Below are 19,541 nucleotides of genomic sequence, written 5' to 3' on the forward strand. Positions count from 1 at the left end.
ATGTCCAAGGAATGAGTATATGCATGTCCAAGGAAAGAATCTGTCTCAAATCTATGCATAAACTGATACCATGGCACAAGTATTTTCATCACATTCATTAATGTTGAAAATATAAATTTGTGTGTGGTAGTTGCTCGCCTCTCCTCTGTTTACTCTTGTTAAAACATTTGCCGAACAGCCTCGAAGTTTTCAAGTTTACCACTCTGTGAGTCATAAACTAACAAATTATTTACAACCAAGCTGTTACAAATATGCTCAGAGTAGGCTTTCTGTGTGATCTTTATGGAATGTTATGTGATTAGATAATCTGTTTTATCCCAAAATTAACCCAGCCTCCCATTGACTTTTGACTTTGTTCATATGGATGTGTGTTCTGGTTCTACTATTATTATGGAGATTCATATCTTCATAAAAAGCAACAGAGGGTCCTGTGGCACCTTTGAGACTAACAGAAGATCTTCATAGTGACTGATTTAGCAAGAGAAATAGAATCTAGAAGTGAAAAATAACTACAGTTGTATGGTATGCAGTTCAAATAGATTGTTTTTCTATTATGTATGTAAAATAGAACTTGAATCTGTAGCTGTGTTTTGACTGGAAATTTCATAACACATTTTCTGCAAGAATAGAATTAAAAGACAAATGCAGTATAACCCAGAGTTTAATTTTCATTTGTCTCAGACTGGGGAGCTTGCTTTGTGTGTTCAGAATTTTTCGCCAAAGTCCTTAAATTCTCCCAAACATCTGAATAGAAGTGATTCAGGATAGCTGTGTGATTTAAGGAAGCGTGTGTGCTGCCCTGACAGTACATACTATGTGCAGATGTGTAATGCTGTATATTTGGGTTTGATTATTTCTGCGTCCTTTTAATGCAGATTCCATCTATGATCATGGTGTAGTGCTTGCTGCATCTGCCATTGATGGCAGGAAAGTCACATATGTCATTTAAATAATTAGATCAGACTCTGTTGTTCCATTTAGGCAGAACCTGGAGCTCTGAACTGTGCAGAGTCCTCCCCTCTCAGGAGGAATTAAGTGTCAGGAAATTCCTCCTGGTGCTAACTGGTATGCAGAGGACACACATTCACTGCCACAGTTCACAGTAGCATACTCCCTCAGCACAACTGGCCAGATCAGCTGGGTGAATCGTGGAAAAGGCAGTGACATGGCCAAACCCTTCCCTTTGGGGTTTTTGGTCCCCAGAAGGTGCATGGAGGGAACAATCTTTGTGCTCCAGGGAGATCAGGAGGCCCAACTGCTATACAGAGAGACAAGCAAAAGGAACCCCTGACCCCTGCAGGGTCAATTGTACATTCACAGAGCAGACTTGCGCAGTCTGGCCCATCAGTATTCCCTACATCTGGCCCAATCTGTTGGAGGAAACTGGAATGCTGACTCAAGATATTTTTATGTTGAGTGAAATCTCATGGGGGACTGCTTTTAAAGATAAAGAGTGAAATCCTTCCCCATTGGCGAGGTTGGGAATTTTTCTATTGACTACTTTGGGGCCAGGATTTTACTAAGCTCCTTATGTCCATAGAAAAGTGCAGTATCTCATGAATTGCTGTTTTGGGTCTGTTGTGCATGATTTGTGGTACTGTAGCTCATGTTAAGAACAAAACTCCAAAGTGAAATTCAACTTTATTTGCTGAAGTTTTACACGCAGCAGCAGCATATTTGCTGATCAGGTTCACTTTGCTGATGTGCTTCCAGGCAGTTTTACAACTAGAAATGTGCAGTGAGCTGAAATACTTGTGACTGACTGAAAATTCCTGTTAACTTCATTTTTGGGTTGTTTATTCAGAAAACTTTTAAAAATAGCGCAATGCTGCCATGTTTGCTATTAAAACAATAAATAAAAAAACCTCCACCTTTTCCTCTGGTGTAAATGGAAATGGGCCACTTGCTCATTTGATCAGAAGAAATTCACGTATGTGAAAACTGTGTAACTCCCTTTTATTTTTATGGGATGAGCAAAAATATATGGAGATGGAGAGGACAGGTGTATCTATGAAGCAATAGAAAGTTTAGGAATAATGTGTTTCATTGAAAGTGAACGTGGTGAATTATTATTATTATTTTTTGAAGGAGAGAGGAGAGTAGCTGTAAGACACCTTTACCAGAAATGTCAGGTGTCTTTTTTGTTTTTTTTTAAACATAGATACATTGTGCATTTGGATTATCAATCAGAGAAGGAGCTTATGAGGATAAAACTAAGCAGCCCAGAATGTAGTAGGGAGAGGTTCTCAAACTATGGTTTGTGGAGTACTTGGTGGTGGTTTACAGAGAGGTGGCTGGTCATATGGTCCTGATTCTTCTTTCAAGCCAATAAGTCATATAAAAGACAGATAAATACACATTTACTACTTTCCTGATATTATTTTTCCATGTAAGCAACTGTTGTAGTTGCTGTAAGGACATTATGTGTGGAAAAGGAGGTGATTTGTGGCCCTATCTTTGGTTCATGCTATGAAATATTTGAGAACTCTTGTAGTTATGGATGAAAATGTCATGAGCTCTGCCTGGACTAGTTCAAAGTTTAAAGATCCTGAAGCAAGGGCTTTCTTTGGCTACAATCTTTCTGGCGCATGGAGATGGGTGAGGAAATCGTATTGCTAGTTTCTTTGTGCGTCTTGATATTGGGTCTGTTTTCATTAACTTTCCTTTCATATTTACATTGTTTCTATTTATGTCCTCTTATCTAAATTGGACCAAGAACAGGAAACTGCCATGGATTATCCATGCCATTAGGAAGAATTTTAAATGCTATAATTAGTCTTCTTTTATCAAAGCCCATTACTTTGAGTTGCTGGATGCAGCTAAAAATTTATCCAAATCTCTTTGTTTCTTCCATTCCTGCAGTGATTATTAGCAATTTTAAAAAATCTGACAAGAACCCTAAATATCTGTATTATATGGTTGTTTAAAATGTGTTGAGTATGCCATCAGCAAAGGAAGAAATATCCCAACTAATGAAAGAAGTATGAAAGACAGAAATTTGTCCACTGCAATCAGCTGCTATCCGTGTGGAATGTGTAACACAGCTTGAGCAATGAATAGATTGGAGAAAGAGGGAATGATTTTTGGAGGGGGAAGGAGGGCTGTTCTTTAGAAGACAGAATTATTACAGACAAACTATCCCTTTTTATGTGCAGCTTCAGTTAATCAAATGCTTTGCAGCATCTGCTGATTTTAACAACTTGGGTGGTCAATGATGGATAGCTGGCTCGTTTCACTGTGGCTTTCCCACCCTATCTGCTGTCTGCTTTGCTGTGTATTGAACTCAGTTTATGGATTTTCTTGGCTATACCATATGATTTTTGGCAGCATTCAGTGGTGTCTAACAGTATGTGCTACCTTGCTCTTCCTAGTTTTTCAGACGCCTTTGTACAAAGATTAGTTGCAGTTAGAGATGTGCACCTGCTAATCTCTCTTCCTTTTCAATGAAAGGCATTATTCCTAATCTTTATATTGCTTCATAGATATACCTGTCCTCTCCATCTCCATATCATTCGTTCAGAATCCTACCTTCTTTTTTTATTATTTGTAAGGGTAACAAATAAGGGCTTTGTTCATGAAATGATGAGATACCATATGATGTGTACAATATAAACACCTAGATACAGTCAAATAGATTCTTAATGTCAGCCAGGAATGAAAGTGTACAATTAAGTGCATCATTCAGCTGTCACAAGTGTCTCCTGCTTTGCTAGTTAATTAGAAAGTCTTAATTACTTCTAAAGAAATACTCTTCTGTAATGAGGAATTATATATATCTCAAGGGCTTCTTTTCACAGTTTCAAATAAGATTTTATTAATCTAAAATCTGTAGCTCTTCAATTGACTTATATTTGTTTGTCTTTTTTCTTTTATTCCTTTGGCAGACAAAGTTCCTAGGAAATCGCAAGAGTCATATTGTTCAGGATTTCAAAGAGCTGTCATTTATCTTTGTGGATACAAGTAACGGACAATGGTGCCCCAACCGTCAGTTCAAGCTGCTTGAAAAAAGGCTTCTGTACAAACGGCATGAAAGGTAACCTAACCGCAGCAGGAGCCCCGGTGTACTTTAGCTCTGCTTGACATCTTTTCTCCCCCACCCTTCTTCCTCATTCAGACCTCCTAATTCCCACTCTGAGGAGTAGTTAATTAGACTGTTTAATTCCAGGATTCTAACTAAAAAAGGATTGTTTCTGCTCTCTGATACTTTTCTAGATAGAAAACAGCTCTTGAAGACAAATGGTACGTGCCTCATATATGTGCTCCTTGCAATGGAAGGCTGTTGGTTTTAGTCAGTGTTTTTCAAGAGGTATAGAGTAGTAAGCAAACAGGGAGTGGTGAGCAGTGGTTGGAGATGTACTCTTCTGAATCTCTGTCTGCTATGGAACCATCATACTTTGACTTGGCCAGTTCTGAGGCATCTGAACAGTTTCACAGAGATCCAAGTCTTTGACAAAGGAGCTGTTACAGAAGCTGTGGCTTTGACAAAAATCTTCTGAGATGAAACGTGAATGTCCTGGATTAGAAGAACCCATTGCCTTTCATTGAGTTAATCCCCACCTTTCAGATGCTGGGAATGTTATTGCAGTCGTATAACAAAAAAGAATCTTGCACCCTCCCCCCACCCCCAAACTGTTCTGCATTGCCAGATCAATGAACAGAAGTAGTCAACATAAACCACATTTTCTGGTGGCTACCCACAACACATAAGGATTCACTTATAATGAATTATGCTAACAATATTTTGATAATTAGCAAAAAAGTCTTACCCTCTGACAGACCTCCTAATTCTCACTATGTATAATATTTAAAATTCCAACAGTTGAGTTCTACTAGCGTAAAAATACAAAGTAGTTATGAGACTCCTGAATGTGATCTTCTTTTAAGGGTAATTTTAATTTATTAGCATTTGGAAACTGATTAAGAGATTTGCTTGAAAATAGTTCAGTTTTTTTTTTTTTTTTTTTAAACCATCAAGCTTTACTCAAGCGCCAAATTTACACTTTTTTCCCCCATAGGAAACAAAGATGTTGAACATCTGCTTTAAATGCAGAATGGAACCTAACATTCAGCGGTGTTGCTCCTGATGCAATTTTACCCTTAAAGAAATCTGAGCAGATCTACTTCTGAGAGAGATTTTTTTTAAAAATCCAGAAGAGGTGGAATATAACAGATTTCAAAATGTTTTATATAACTTTCAACAAGAAGCAATTTATAGCAACCTTAGATTTATATAACTTCTAACTCTGATTTTTAGCGGCACAATTTAGAGAAGCTGTAGTGCTTTCACTATAATTTTAAGGAATATGTAATCAGTCTGTCTAATCTATTTTAAGCATTTCTAAGGAATACATCACTATAGTTTCTAGGTGCTAAATCTGAATACAACTGACAGCTTGCCATAAACTTGTATTATACAGAATATCAAAAAGGAAAATGTGTGTATTTGTTTTTAAAGACCGTCTGCTTACTGCAATCCTGGGTTCCAGAATTGTGCCATTAGTAAAGCCTATATTAAGGAATCTGTATTCATTGTGAATCTCATTCTTTGGTCTGTGGGAAACTCAGTTTGTCCCAGAAAAGTGATGCTTTTGATTTGTTGAGGCCAGGTACTTGTTGTCGTAGTCATACAATACTGAGGAGTGTCAGAAACATCAAACAAGGGTGATTTCATTTCATCTTAGCCGAAAAGTGATACATGCATGCATCCAATTGCAGTGGCCCAGATTTGGAACATAATGAACAATATGAAATTTTCAAATGAAGAATAAAAGATACCTAGGCGAAACCTGCAATATGGCATAATACCTTTTGTATGCATATAACTGGAGGTAGTTGAACAATCTTGAATAATTTATTCAATGAAATTTATGATATTATTCAAATAAATTATTCAGATATTTTGCTCATTATTTGCTTGGCTTATAGAGATGGGTGAATAATTCATGAACATTTTCATTGAATGGTTTAATCAGGGAATCTTCTTAATAAATATTTTCATTATTTGTTCTGTTCTACCAATAGCAGCATCTGCCCAAACCCCGCTCTTAGACGTACAATAAGTATACACTATTGTGCAATTGTAGGAATTTTGTTATATGCTGTATGGTAGGGTATACTACTTGTCTGGGTCTTGGGAGAGGCAGGAGAAAGGTGGCAGTTAGAAAGCTGTGGAGCTCCAGGCCAGGGAGGCAAGGGCTAACAGTGGGCACATGAAACACCTGAACCCTGTGGGCCTTTCTGGAAGCCAGTTGGCGCACATAAGAGGAAGTGCAAGCTAAGAGCATTGGACTGGGAGTGGCTAAAAAAACAGCAGCTGGTCTGCATCTCCAGGAGTCAACACTCCTAGTGTCACTGTAAGCCTGTTTTGTTTAGAGTGCATATATTTTCAGCTTGTTTTCTCCTGATTCTGAAGAGGAAGAGCATCCACAGACTATTTTCAGTCCACTAGAAATCTTTACCAGAGAGAAGGGGAGAGAAAGAGAGAAGCACTCCAAAGAGCAGTAGTTAGATAGCCCTAGCCCAGCTGGAATTCCAGACTGCTGAGTGGGAAGGAGTTCTCCTCTACCAAGGCCCGGAGAGACGCCCTCCCCGTCCCCCCGACATGACCAAAAGTGTGAATAGTTGTGACCTATGGTAATGAATAGAGCTGAGTGGACACATCATAGCAAATAGTATACTTGAGAGTTCAGCGTCTCTTTCTGCTTGTCACTTATTTGAATGTATTTGTTGTTCAGATTTTACTGAACAGGTTATTTTGGGCCAGATGGTGTACTGGTACTATACTGCCTCACAAGGGAACAGGAGGAAGTGTAGCTACTTTGCCCTCAGGGGCCCCCTCCTTGCACAGTTTGCATTAGGCTTCCTAGATTGCTGCTCTTTGGAGCATTGAGGCTGTGCCAGAGATGTGCCTCTCCTGCCAGGAGCAAGTGGCCAGGGGGGCCAGGGAGTAGATGCCATATAAACATACCAATAGTAACATTCCATTTACTGGTGTGTAATTGTCTGCCATCACTGCAGCCTTGGACACAGTGCAGTTGTGAGTGTACATCCTCATTGCACAAGCTGCACTGTGTCCAAGGCTGATTCATGCCTTGTCTGTGTCCAGCTTTCTGATTCATGTAACTGCTTCTTGGCTAGAGCCATGGTGAGAGGTTTTGAGAAAACCTTCCCCCTTTTGTGTTAATAAGTAGTGCCCCACATAATATTCATTAGCTGCCTTCACTGATCTAGTATTGCTAGACTCAATCAGTAAAAATAATGAGTCAGCCCCTCCCCCTATAATAAATTTGGATTAAAAAATGATGCAACTTTTAAAAAATAAATGCTGGATCCTGTTTGTTTGCCTCTTGGGTTTTGACCCTTCAGGATTCACATGATTCAGCTTTTCTCCACAACCACGAGGACTAGAAACATATTTTCATTTTTTAAATGAAAGCTGAGATACTCCCCTAATGGCAGGATTCCAGATGATGGAGGTTTCAGAAAAGGTCATAAAACTCATGGTGAAATTGCAAGAGTTGGGAATACTGCTGCTGATCAGCACACAGTAAGGTGTAATGGTAGCAAAGGAAGGAAATATGTCCATTTCAATAGGCATGTTTAGGCCTAAACGTAAGGGCCTAGTAATCAAATTAGTACCAGGATAAAATTGTCGTCACCACCAAGACCTTCATCTAGTCACAGGCCAGAATATTCTGCTGCAGAGAAATATTTGATTTTTTTTTTTGTTCTCTTTGAAAAGGGTGGGGGAGGCCTACCTTTTGAGTTCAGAAGATGTATATGTTGTGCGGTCAGAGAGAGCTGTCAGTTTGCTATTATCTGGAGCCAGAAGGGACATCTGAGGATGAAAGGGGATAGATGAGGATGCTGCCACATTGCTCAAAATAATTTACATCATGGGGAGTATTTAAAGGAAAGTATTACTAGAATTGGGCAGGAAAGAACAGCACAGTTTTTTGAGCTAACACCGATGTCCAAGGACAAAGTGTGCATGCCATTCAGGAACAGAGTAGGAAGGATAGTTTAATGTTCAGTGCAGTGGACTGGGAACTTGAGAGTTCAGGATTTAATTTCTAGCTCTGATTAATAATTGAGAGTGGCTCTGATACTATGGTTATGGGAGCACCTGCTGAGTTCTTAAAGTGATCACAACTGGTAATGAAAGTGGGCATATCCCAGATGTGATGCTTATAACACCTTCATACTAGATGATCTAATGAAAATAATTCAAAGATGTGCAATTTATTGGGGAGTAAAAAATTAAAATGGATTTCATTATAGATCCTATATCATGTTTAAAAAGTAAAATAAAGTAATCACAGGTGGATCTGACAGTGCGGTTAGACTTCTTAGTGGTGATGAAGAAACTACCCACAGAGTTGACACTGTAAATAGATTCATGAGATCTCAGAAAGGCAATCAAGCAAGAACATTACCTATTGATGCCTAAACTTGCAGATATAACAAGTAAATTGGCTGATGCCCATTTTCTCAGTTCTGGAGGCTAGATCTAGGTACTAGCAAGTAAAACAGGGCAGAGGAAGTTCATTCTAACCATGTTTAATACCGTAATAGGCACGTAAGATTCACTTACTCTTTGGTATTCATTCAGCCTGTGATGTGAGGTTCCAAAAAAAAAAAAAAGGGGGGGGGGGGGGGAGGGAAATATATGCTGAGCTTTGTGGACTCCGCTATTGTGGGTGATGTATTGATGTTTGGTGCTGTCGTGGAAGAATATGATGCCAATCTATGTACTGTGCTCCAAAATCTAAAGGAAAAGGAGTTAAATCTACACAAAATCATCACCGACGAAATAAGCTAAAATATTTTGGTCATTTTCTCAGTGGAGAGTATGAAACCTGATCCTAAAAAATAGCAACCATCACTGAGATGAGGCTATCTAGAGAATTATGCTGAGCAAGAAAATTTATCCAGGATTTATCTTGTTGGGTTTATGTGTTACCTTGTCGAAATTTTGACACCAGGTTTTCTAAAAAGAAACTGAGTTTCAATGGGATGCAGTATTTGATTTTCCACAAACTGAGGCAATTAGCTGTCAATGTTGACATACTATGATAAAAATAAAGAAGTAACAGTTCAGGAGGATGTGTTACAGGATCTGACTCAATGCCCAATAAAGTCAGTGGGAAGCTTCCAGTTGGCTTTAGTGGGCTTTGGATTAAGTTCAATGTCAGGGCTTGAAACTGCACTACTTCAAGAAGAGAAGCCAGTAGTTTATGCATCTTAACCCTCTGACATGTATAGAAATAAATTGTGCACAGAAGGAGATGTTTGCATGTATGCTTAGCTAGGAGTGCTTCCATCAAAATACATACGGGAGAAAAGATGCAGTGGTGTCTGAGCAGAGCACTTTGGAGGCAGGCATGAAAAATCATGTTACAGCCTCACCACAACTGTAAAGAATGATGTCTGAAGAAACATGATGTTGTAGGTAAGAAATATGCCAGATGTTCTTAACTTGAGCAGGTGGAGTTGACAAGGCTTTTGACCACACCTAAAAACTACCTGCATGAATATATGGGCACTTGACAGTTGTCATCTTACTTAAGCAGGCCAGGTCTTAAGGCCCACTGAGGGACTGAATGTGTATATTTTTTCTAATGCTTTTGAAAGTTAAATATCTGCCTTCTAAAATATTTGCTTCTAGCAAGCCTCAAGTTTGTTAACAGTACATTTTATATGGCTTTTTTTCCCCCCTGTGTGAAGGGAATAGTCAAATCAGTGGTAGTCAGCAAAAAACTATCAAGATGGTTTTGCTAGTTTTGGTTATCTGAATGCATAGGAGTTAGAGCTTGAAGAAATGCCTCTTGTTAGCTATTATGCAGTTCTTTTTAAGATGCAGTCACATGTAAAGTTTGTTCTGATTCTCTCTCTCTAAAATTAAGAATAGTTTATTCTTATGGATTAGTCTCACATAAAGAAACTGTTATTTCAGAGCCAAAACATTATTTATGTCCCTTTTTTATTTTACATTAAAAAAACGATTAAACACACAATGTCAGTGAATCTAGACAAGTAGGAAATTCCCAGGGTGGATGGGTAGGGGAGGGGATATACGTACAGCCATGTGTAATTAAGTTATGGTAGTTGAGAGATTTTTAAATAGTGTCAATTAAAATACAGGAGAGAAACAATGATATATGAAGAGTGAGCAGATAAGATTGCCTATTTACCACATTCCAACAAATAAATACTTCCTTGACTCCTTTAGTGCGTCTTCTGTTGTTTCATTTCTCTTATTTAATATATGGTTGACATCTGGTGTGAAACATTGCCTCTGTTAGAAAATTTTCTGATTTTTCTCAGCTTTGGAAAAAGCTGTGTGGGAAGAAGTTGTCTTTTAATCCTGCATTTTGACTACGTAATACCTTTATTGTAAGTCTCCCTGTATGAAGTTGTATATATTTAAAAATGGGGAAAATGCTCATTTTATGTGTAACAAGTTTAGGCCAGTACCTGCCAAGTCTGACAGTGGATATTATAAAAAGGTAGCATGCTAATAGCTTAGTACCAAAGTGGTGTTACGTGTCTGAATAACAAAAATTAAAATGAGAAGCTCATTTTGTGAATAAAAGATAATTTAGGAAAGATTTACATCATGTTGTAACAGCCATTAGAATATCAATATTATGGTATTGGCCAGCCAGCCTTAAAATGAGGATTTAATTTCTGTTCCTCTTTGCTGTAGGGTTGTTACAGATTTGGTTTGTACCTTTTTAGTTGCAGAGCAGAACTTTTTCATATGACAAACAAATCAGTATGAGTGATGCCAACCGTTGGTTGTAAATGGAATGACAGAGTTTGCAAACTTTACCAGCAATTTTAAAGACGTTATTAAAGTAAGATATTTTTTGGAACGATTTTGTTTCCTATCTGACTGATGTGTAGCCCATGGCTTTTCTTGAAAATGTGATAGATCTAATTAGTACCTTTCCTGTGAAATAAATGAGGAGGATTTATTCTAAAATTTCACTAAGAAAAAACTGTGCAGACAGGTGCTCTTTGCTTGTTTCGAGAAGATATTCAGTGTTTACTTTCAAGCTGCAACAGTTTAACTGGGAAATGTGAAGCCCATCTCCTATTCTACTTAGCACTTAGAAGAGGAAGTCCCTCACCCCAAAGAGTATTAATTTGTTGGCTGTTGATTTTTTTTTTTTTTTTTTTTTTTAAGAATTGGCTTTTTTTAATGTCCTTGTGACGGACCTCAGTTGGACCACACTAATCAAGCTATTCAAGATTTCTGATAGTTATTCTTTGAGAGCATGACACTGTAGAGGTGTGTGAACAAAAAACATATCATCCACGCAATTTACCTAGTTGTACTTTTTTTAGTCGCTAGATTCCCTCTTTTTTTTCTTTATTTTTTTATTTTATTTCAAACTTTATTTCTTAGTAGTATTTTCCAGCCAGGAGGGTCATTGTGCCTCACCCAGTACTGGGGGACCCTTACCATGGTCCTCAGATTTTAGATTTACTTAGGCTGCAGAGTGGCCGTGCCAGTCAGTGATCTTCAGTTGCACTGTCTCAAGTGCTTGAGTGAGGGTTGTGTAAGATCAGTTTGTCCATTAGCCCAGTTGTCATGGAATCAAGACCAGGAGAAGGAAGTTGCGGGAGGAACGTCTCCATTACTGTTTGGTTGAGGATGCCCTTAGACTGGAGTTGGAACCCCACTGGTCATCCAAGGGAGGTACTTTGATTCCTTCCCAAAGTGCTTTCCCCCAGTTTTTCTGCAGACAGGAGCTGAGGGAGATCCCTGTCAGTGGGACTATCTTCTTTGAGGCCCAAGACTTCAGAACAGTCCTGGCCCCAGAAACACAAGGAGGAGGCATTGGGCTCTTTAGAGTCCAAAATGCAAGACTCCTATACAGAAGATTGTTCAGGTACTGATGGTAGAGCGAGCCCTTTGGCTTGCTGCTCCCTGGTACTAGCTTATACAGAGAGACCTGAGACATCAATGCATCAGTCCTCCCAAGGACTGGCAAGACTGGCTAACTCTTCAGCCGCAGTGGAGTAGTCATCCCAAATCACTGTGGGACAGCCAACCATATCCGTGCTCACTATGCCAGAGGCTTTTGCTGTGCCCAGGGACTTGTTATGCCTGTTGTACCACCTTCACTATTGCTTCAGCTCGGCGGCATGGATGCTGAGATCATCTGCAAAGGAATGCTCTATTCTGGGGTCACCAGCTTTGGGCTTGGTACCACCTCCTTTGACTTCTTTTGGTCCAGTACCAGTTCCTCCACACTGCATGTAACTGGCGGCTAGGAAGCTGCCTATACTTTCCCTAGTGCCACATCCCTGTTGCAGATCTAGATCTCAGTTACCGAGGTCCCTTTCCAGTACCGCACCATCTCAGAATACTCTGTGTCTTCATCAGACTCTGAGGTAGGCTGTCGAGTATCTCAATACTAGAGTCTAGAGCTTTCTCCCAATCCACTTCCCACACTTATCAGCATGGGTTTGAGAAGAGCTTAACCAGGGATTGGGATGCTTGGGCCAGACATGCCTGGGGCCCCGCCCCGATACTGTTCCAGCCCTATCAGTGGCCCTGTTAGTTGCCCTATAGGATGCCTCCAGCATCCAGCTCTATATTGCCAATAGCTCATATGAGTAGATCCCCCGCAGAAGAGAGCCATCTCCTGCCAGTACCAAGAGACTGTGATGGTTGATACCGATCAGCCTTCGGAATCTCAAGCTCAGGATTTACCTGTTCAGCTTTGGAGCTGCAACCTGCCTTGGTAACACAAGAACAGCCTTGAGCGCTAACTCCTTTGCCTCCCCCTTATGCATCCTCCTCACCATGTGTCTCTGACTTTAAGGCATTTCAGAAGATCTTCAGGAGAATGGCAGCTTCTTTGGGCATTCAAGTGGGGCTAGTGATGGAGAATACCCGCAAGCTGACTGACACTCTCCATCCCGCTGTGGTAGAAATGGTAGTCCTGCCTATCAAGGAGGCCCTTATGCAGCCAGCCAAAACACTGTGGCAAAGTCCTTCCTCCATTGCACCTATGGCCAGATGAATGGAACATAAATACCAGCTTCTGTCCCAAGGGTTTGAGCAGTTTTATTTACATCCCACACCTGGCTTATTAGTAGTGGCCATGATGAATGAGAGGAGTTGGCGGGGCTGGGCTAGGGCTACCCCCAAAAATAAAGATCCCCAAAAGCTCAAACTTTTTGGTAGAGAAAAATATTCTGCAGCAAGATTACAACTCCAGATCACCAACTATAGTACTCCTGTTGACAACGTATGACTTTTCTAACTGGGAGGCAATGTCTCTTTGCAAGCAAGCTGCCCAAGGATTCCGGAGAACAATTGCAATCACTCATCACCCAGGGCTGCCTCGCCTCTCAATCAGCTCTGCAGGCTTTTTTGGATGCAACAGATTCAACAGCCATGCTTGTGGACTGCCCACGAGGGCAAGTTACACACAAATGTATTTGAGTTGCATGCAATATTCCAGGCATGTTGGCAGTTCCTGCTTTACATTCAGAGCAAAACTGTCCAACTACTTGCTGACAACATCACAGCATTGTCTTATGTAAACACGCAAGAGGGTACCAGGTGAGACAGTTTCCGTCAGGAGGTAGTCAAGTTGCAGAATTTCTGCATTCAGAGTTTGGTCACTCCCAGGTTATCTCACTTGCTGGGGTTCAAAATGGGCTGGTGGACTGTCTGAGCAGATGCTTCAATTTAAACACATACATAAGGGGTTTTTCATTGGTGGATCTGTTTGCAGCTGGGCAGAACAGGAAATGTTCTTGGATCTGTTCCAGGGCTGCTCACAATCTTGGATCAATATCAGACGCTTTTCTGTTGCCATGGGACAAGGGTCTGCTGTATGTGTACTCACCAGCACCCCTGATTCCCAGGGTCATCCTCAAGCTCAAACAGGATCATGGTAGAATTATCCTTATAGATCCAGCCTGGCCAAGACAGACTTGGTATTCAGTTCTGTAAAAATTGTCCACTCAAGATCACTTGTTACCAGTGTAACTTTAGCACCCTCGTGGCCAAGATGGAGTCTGCTCTGCAGGCAGCTCTGGCCAAGAGAAGGCGCGCGCAGGAATGCAGCAGGAGAAATCCCTTCCACCCCAGGGGCACCTATTCCAAACCCACCAGAGTGGACACACACACCCACAGGAATCGTACAATGGATATGACACAGGGAGATATTTATTTACAGAGGGATGAAAGGAGAAATACAACAAGGGGAAATATAGGGGGAGCAGCAGAACAGGGTTGCCTCCAAAACAAGGCCCCACAGGCCCAGTGGTAGCACAGTCTGGAAGGGCAGACACTGAGCAACGTGTCTGCACGCAGAGTTCAGAAGTCCTGAGCAAAGTTCCAGTCGAGTGGTGAGTCTTGGGTGCTCCTGGTAGTCTTCGGAGCCAATGAACTTTCCCCAACAAACCCCTCCAGTGCCCTCTTCTGCCGCTCTCTGCAAAGCCACACAGAGCAACCTCCCCACTTAACTAGCTACAGCCTCCCTCCTTGTTCCCAATGCAGAGTCCCAAGCCCCAGTACTCACAGCCCCATGCAGCTATGGGCAGCCGTGATATTGGTTCCAGTTCCGGCCTGTCCTTCTCAGCAATTCCTCCCTGGCACAGTGCTCCTCCTGTCCTTGGGGGTCCCCAATCGGCCACCCTGCCCTTCGCAGGCTTCAGGCAGGTTCTCTGCTTCACTTTTCCAGGGCCTGCAGGCTGCCTCTCTCTCTCCTTGGAGCTCCAGCGCTGCCCCCTGAATTTCCCTCCTTTTTTCTTACTCTCCCCCTCCCCCCTAGGAAAAATATTTAAAGGGGCCATGCTCTCTAAACCCCAAAGGGGTTACACCAGTAACCAGAGACTTCATGACCCAGAACCAGTGCCCTGTGCTGCATCTGAATCCTCAAGTGCTGCATCTCACAGCATGTGAGTGATTGAATGCAGAGGCACATGGTGTTCAGTAGCAGTTGAGAATGCTCTTCTTAATAGCAGAAAACCTTCCACAAGAGCTACTTACCTGAGTAAGTGGAAGCATTTCTCTATCTGGGCAGCCTCCCATAATATGTCCTTGGCTCAGATTAAGAGTCAAACAGTCTTGGGCTCTCTGTTGCACCTTGAGGAATCAGATCTGGCCATCAGCTCTATTCGGGTGCATCTCAAGGTTTCACCCTATAGATGGGTAGACTGTGTTCATTAACCCTATTACGACCAGATTCCTGAAAGTTCTAGATAGATATTCAGCTTGGGATTTGAATTTAGTGTTGTATGTTCTTATGGATCTTCCTCTTGAGGCCCCAGCACCGTGCTTGCTCCTACATCTGTCAGTGAAGGTAGTTTTCTGAGTGGCAATCGCCTACCAATTCTAGGAGAGTAGAGAACTGAATGCATTGGTCACTGACCATATACAGTTTTCTTCCAGGACAAGTTTCAGGTTGGACCACACACTAAATTTCTCTTAAGAGATGCCACCTGAATCAATCTGTATATCTGAGTTTCTTCCAAGCTCTTTATTTCTTATGACGAACATCTGAGAGACAAACCAGTCGTGACTCAGAGACTCTTGAAATGGATCACCACCTGCATCACCATATGTTAGGCTGTCAAAGGGGTAACAACTGCTGGCAAACTCACAGCACACTCAACAGAGCACATTCAGCCTGGGCAGTGTTTGTGGTACACAATGTCCAGATTATGGGCAACAAAGTGGTCTTTTCTTCCAACATTCACTAGAAGTTATGCACTTTCTGCTGCATCGAGGGAAGAGGCAAATGTAGGTAAAGTGGTTCTACAGCCCCTCCTCCTGGGGAGATAAGAGATTTATGAGCTATAGTTCTATAGTGTCAGTTAAAACGGAGAGTAGGTTTGTAATGTGATGTATCACATTTGGAAATCAGAAAATGTAAGCCTTGAGTCAGTGGTCAGCTTGTATCATGCAGCCTGTGACAGAATGCAGGTAAGCAAACAGATAAGCTTGAGAAAGCTGATGGAGGTCATTAGACAATCAGACTGGCCAGCTGGATGGTCTAAGGAAGCCAAATACCCCATCAGCCCAAGGCTGATAGAGGCAGGAAGAAAGTGCCAGGAGGGAGCGGGAGGGGAGACCAGGGCTAGTTGAGCTCAGAAACACAGAGGCCTCAAGGGAGGGAGATCTCTGTTCCCCTCAAGAGTGCTGTTGGAGGGTGGTGGTGGTCAGGGACTCCCTCCTCAGGGGGACTGAGTCATCTGTCTGTCGCCCCGACCGGGAAAATCGAGAGGTCTGCTGCTTGCCAGGAGCTAGGATACACGATGTGACGGGGAGACTGCCGAGACTCATCAAGCCCTCGGATCGCTTCCCCCTTCCTGCTTCTCCACGTGGGCACCAATGATACTGCCAAGAATGACCTTGAGCGGATCACTGCAAACTACATGGCTCTGGGAAGAAGGATAAAGGAGTTTGAGGCGCAAGTGGTGTTCTCGTCCATCCTCCCTGTTCAAGGAAAAGGCCTGGGTAGAGACCATCGAATCATGGAAGTCAACGAATGGTTACGCAGGTGGTGTCGGAGAGAAGTCTTTGGATTCTTCGACCATGGGATGGTGTTCCAAGAAGGAGGAGTGCTAGGCAGAGACGGGCTCCACCTAATGAAGAGAGGGAAGAGCATCTTCGCAAGCAGGCTGGCTAACCTAGTGAGGAGGGCTTTAAACTAGGTTCACTGGGGGAAGGAGACCAAAGCCCTGAAGTAAGTGGGGAAATGGGATCCTGGGAGGAAGCACGAACAGGAGAGCGCAAGAGGGGAGGACTCCTGTCTCATACTGAGAAAGAGGGACGATTGATGAGTTTTCTTAAGTGCCTATATACAAATGCAAGAAGCCTGGGAAACCAGCAGGGAGAACTGGAAGTCCTAGCACAGTCAGGGAACAATGATGCGATTGGAATAACAGAGACTTGGTGGGATAACTCACTTGACTGGAGTACTGTCATGGATGGATATAATCTGTTCAGGAAGGACAGGCAGGGCAGAAAAGGTGGGGGAGTTGCGTTGTATGTAAGAGAGGCGATGACTGCTCAGAGCTCCGGTATGAAACTGCAGAAAAACCTGAGAGTCTCTGGATAAAGTTGAGAAGTGTGAGCAACAAGGGTGATGTGGTCGGAGTCTGCTATAGACCACCAGACCAGGGGGATGAGGTGGACGAGGCTTTCTTTTGGCAACTAGCAGAAGTTGCTAGATCGCAGGCCCTGGTTCTCATGGGAGACTTTAATCACCCTGATATCTGCTGGGAGAGCAATACCGTGGTACACAGACAATCCCGGACGTTTTTGGAAAGTGTAGGGGACAATTTCCTGGTGCGAGTGCTGGAGGAACCAACTAGGGGCAAAGCTTTTCTTGACCTGCTGCTCACAAACCGGGAAGAATTAGTAGGGGAAGCAAAAGTGGATGGGAACCTAGGAGGCAGTGACCATGAGATGGTCAAGTTCAGGATCCTGACACAAGGAAGAAAGGAGAGCAGCAGAATATGGACCCTGGACTTCAAAAAGCAGACTTTGACTCCCTCAGGGAACAGATGGGCAGGATCCCCTGGGAGAATAACATGAAGGGCAAAGGGGTCCAGGAGAGCTGGCTGTATTTTAAAGAATCCTTATTGAGGTTGCAGGAACAAACCATCCTGATTTGTAGAAAGAATAGTAAATATGACAGGCGACCAGCTTGGCTAACCGGTGAAATCCTTGCTGATCTTAAACGCAAAAAAGAAGCTTACAAGAAGTGGAAGATTGGACAAATGACCAGGGAGAAGTATAAAAATATTGCTCTGGCATGCAGGAGTGAAATCAGGAAGGCCAAATCACACTTGGAGTTGCAGCTAGCAAGAGATGTTAAGAGTAACAAGAAGAGTTTCTTCGGGTATGTTAGCAACAAGAAGAAAGTCAAGGAAAGTGTGGGCCCCTTACTGAATGAGGGAGGCAACCTAGTGACCAAGAATGTGGAAAAAGCTAATGTACTCAATGATTTTTTTGCCTCTGTCTTCACGAACAAGGTCAACTCCCAGACTGCTGCACTGGGCAGCACAGTATGAGGAGAAGGTGACCAGCCCTTTGTGGAGAAGGAAGTGGTTCGGGACTATTTAGAAAAACTGGACCTGCACAAGTCCATGGGGCCGGATGCGCTGCAACCGAGAGTGCTAAAGGAGTTGGCGGATGTGATTGCAGAGCTATTGGCCATTATCTTTGAAAACTCATGGCGATCGCGGGAGGTCCCGGATGACTGGAAAAAGGCTAATGTGGTGCCCATCTTTAAAAAAGGGAAGGAGGAGGATCTCGGGAACTACAGGTCAGTCAGCCTCACCTCAGTCCCTGGAAAAATCATGGAGCAGGTCCTCAAGGAATCAATTCTGAAATACTTAAGAGGAGAGGAAAGTGATCAGGAACAGTCAGCATGGATTCACCAAGGGGAAGTCATGCCTGACTAACCTAATTGCCTTCTATGATGAGATAACTGGCTCTGTGGATGAGGGGAAAGCAGTGGATGTGTTATTCCTTGATTTTAGCAAAGCTTTTGATACGGTCTCCCACAGTATTCTTGCCGCCAAGTTAAAGAAGTATGGGCTGGATGAATGGACTGTAAGGTGGATAGAAAGCTGGCTAGTTCGTCGGGCTCAACGTGTAGTAATCAATGGCTCCATGTCTAGTTGGCAGCTGGTTTCAAACGGAGTGCCCCAAGGGTCGGTCCTGGGGCCGATTTTGTTTAATATCTTTATTAATGATCTGGAGGATGGTGTGGACTGCACTCTCAGCAAGTTTGCAGATGACACTAAACTGGGAGGCGTGATAGATACATTAGAGGGTAGGGATCGGATACAGAGGGACCTAGACAAATTAGAGGATTGGGCCAAAAAAAACCTGATGAGGTTCAACAAGGACAAGTGCAGAGTCCTGCACTTAGGACGGAAGAATCCCATGCACTGTTACAGACTAGGGACCGAATGGCTAGGAAGCAGTTCTGCAGAAAAGGACCTAGGGGTCACAGTGGATGAGAAGCTGGATATGAGTCAACAGTGTGCTCTTGTTGCCAAGAAGACTAATGGCATTTTGGGCTGTATAACTAGGGGTATTGCCAGCAGATCGAGGAACGTGATCGTTCCCCTTTATTCGACATTGGTGAGGCCTCATCTGGAGTACTCTGTCCAGTTTTAGGCCCCACACTACAAGAAGGATGTGGAAAAATTGGAAAGAGTCCAGCGGAGGGCAACAAAAATGATCAGGGGTCTGGAGCACATGACTTATGAGGAGAGGCTGAGGGAACTGGGATTGTTTAGTCTCCAGAAGAGAAGAATGAGGGGGGATTTGATAGCTGCTTTCAACTACCTGAAGGGATGGATGTCGGCTGTTCTCAGTGGTGGTAGATGACAGAACAAGGAGCAATGGTCTCAAATTGCAGAGGGGGAGGTCTAGGTTGGATATTAGGAAACACTCTTTCACTAGGAGGGTGGTGAAGCACTGGAATGCATTACCTAGGGAGGTGGTGGAATCTCCTTCCTTGAAGGTTTTTAAGGCCCGGCTTGAC

At 42.6% G+C, this 19,541-nt stretch overlaps 1 protein-coding gene across 1 annotated transcript in view; it reads left to right on the forward strand.

The window, feature by feature from the left end:
* Positions 1-19,541, forward strand: part of DLGAP1 (DLG associated protein 1) — a 632,647-nt gene that overhangs the window by 112,252 nt on the left and 500,854 nt on the right. The window contains exon 2 of the mRNA XM_034762696.1: positions 3,885-4,033. The gene's annotated coding sequence lies outside the window, so the exon portion shown is untranslated. The remainder of the gene's footprint in view (positions 1-3,884; positions 4,034-19,541) is intronic.

This window comes from Trachemys scripta, chromosome 2, assembly GCF_013100865.1.
Source record: "Trachemys scripta elegans isolate TJP31775 chromosome 2, CAS_Tse_1.0, whole genome shotgun sequence".
Classification (NCBI taxonomy): Eukaryota; Metazoa; Chordata; order Testudines; family Emydidae; genus Trachemys; species Trachemys scripta.